Source organism: Phoca vitulina, unplaced genomic scaffold, assembly GCF_004348235.1.
Source record: "Phoca vitulina isolate PV1807 unplaced genomic scaffold, GSC_HSeal_1.0 scaffold37, whole genome shotgun sequence".
NCBI classification, from domain to species: domain Eukaryota; kingdom Metazoa; phylum Chordata; class Mammalia; order Carnivora; family Phocidae; genus Phoca; species Phoca vitulina.
This window is the reverse complement of record NW_022589740.1, coordinates 6,893,809-6,895,810: the sequence shown is the minus strand read 5'-3', so window position 1 is coordinate 6,895,810 and position 2,002 is coordinate 6,893,809. Positions and strand designations below refer to the sequence as shown.

The window sequence follows — 2,002 nt, the reverse complement described above, 5'->3', positions numbered from 1 at the left end:
CCGATGCTCCATGCCGTGGACCTGAGCATACCTAGCCTTGGCCTTTGTTCTCACTAGTGGCTCCCGTGAAATGCAAGGGGAAGTAGGCATTGGGGTGAAGGGGGCAAAGGGCAAGTGCCTTGCAGCAAACAGTTCTGGGATGTGGCTGCTGGTGTGTTTGCACCTCCACAGCAGTGTGTAAAGCGGGCACACGGATGCCCCTGTCGCAGTGGGGTGGGAGGGAGTGACCGAGCCTGTCACCGTTCCTCACTCCTGACTGTGCTTTCCCCGCAGGCGCCAAATGAGACTGGAATTATAGAGTGTTATTTGAAAGAGATTTATAGTTTCAAATGTTAATTAAACTCGGCCTCTAAAGTATTGCATGGTAAACACTCTCAGAAGAGCTCCCTCTTGAACAGATGAGAATGATTAAAAATCGGTTTTCCTACCTGGGGTGGGGAGGTGGGACTGGCGATGGGGGTGGGGGTCAGGTGGGGGATGGGGTGGAGCCGACCGAGGGTCCTAGAAACCTGGCGTCACCCCCCACCCCGGCCAGTTGCTCATCAGGACCAAGTGGTACATGCGTGGGGTCATCCCAGGTCCCCATCATTGATCCCACACGTCCCACAGCCCCCAGGCCTCGGGGACCATCCTTCCTCCTTTTAGTTTACATGGCGGACAAGAAACTGGTGGTGGTATTTGGAGTCCCAGGTGCTCAGGGAGGCTCAGTGGCCCGGATGCTCCTGGAAGTTGGGATGTTCAGGGTTGCCATGGTGATGTGGGACTCTGGGCCTAGGGCAGCAAAGAAGCTGAGGCTGCAGGCCGCAGAAGTGGTGCGGGGAGACCAGGATGATGAGGCCAGCTTGCTGTGCGGGCCCTGACTGGGGCCCACGCTGTCTTCATCATCCCTGACTACTGCGGAAGTGGCAGCCAGGAGCGGGAGGTCAAGCCGGCGAAGCTGCTGGCTAATCTGGCCCAGTGCCTGGGCCTGCACTACGTGGTCTGCGGTGGCCTGGAGAACATCGAGAAGCTGACGGCTGGGCCACTTTGAGGGCAAAGGGGAGGTGGAGGAATAATTCCAGGACATTGGAGTTGCTGTGACCAGCATGCAGCCGTTCTGCTATTTCAAGAACCCCCTCCTTCTGCCCCAGAAAGCCCCAGATGGAAAGAGCTGTTTGCTGAGCTTGCCCATGGGTGATGTGCCCATGGATGGCATATCTGGGACTCACCTGGGTCCTATGGTGCTCCAGCTGCTGAAGATGGCAGAAGAATACGTTGGCCAGAACACTGGGCTCAGTACCTGCAAGCACCCCATGCAAGAGGGTGCTACCCTGCTCTCCCAAGGAAGGCTGTGAGCGATGCCAAGACCAGCCCGGAGGACCGGAAATACAGCTTCCCTGCAGCCTAGGACCTGGCCAATACGTTCCCTTTCTATGCCCTGAAACCTGAAGGTGACCTTGAGCTGACCTTGAGGTTCAATCCCAAGGCCAGGATGCTGGACCCATGGCTGGAGCAGCACAAAGGGGACTTTGCTGGGCTCGGACTCGGCCACCTCTGAGCCCTGTGGGGTGAAGGGGGTGGTGCAGTCACAGTGATCTGTTCTTGTGTTTAAGAAAAATAATTTTTTAAATATCACTGTGCTTACACAGAAGAATGATTAAAAATCAACATGCATTATTTACCTATCACCGGTGTTTCAAAAATTTGGAAGCTCCCTCTCCGAAGTAGGTTGACCTTTCCTGCCTCTTTTATATTAATAATTGATAAAATCTCTGTTCATAGAAAAATCTTAAATACGACTGGAATAAAGGACACTTCGTTTTCCTGCTCTAAAGAATTGGTTTTACTTGGTATTACTCAGGTCGGTTTTCACAGCAAAGCCATAACTTTTATTCACTTCACACCATGTGTGGAGACAAGCATCATGCTCTGCACTTACCAGGTACTTAATAGATTCTAGATTAGTGACCAGTCTCCTGCTCTGAGTTATGATTTGTCCTTAGATAGAATCGAAGATGGTTCA

General features: G+C 52.9%; 1 pseudogene; it reads left to right on the top strand.

Moving 5' to 3' along the window:
• Positions 1–650: 650 nt before the first annotated feature.
• On the top strand, positions 651–1,537 carry LOC116646643 (annotated as a pseudogene).
• The last annotated feature ends 465 nt before the right edge of the window (positions 1,538–2,002 follow it).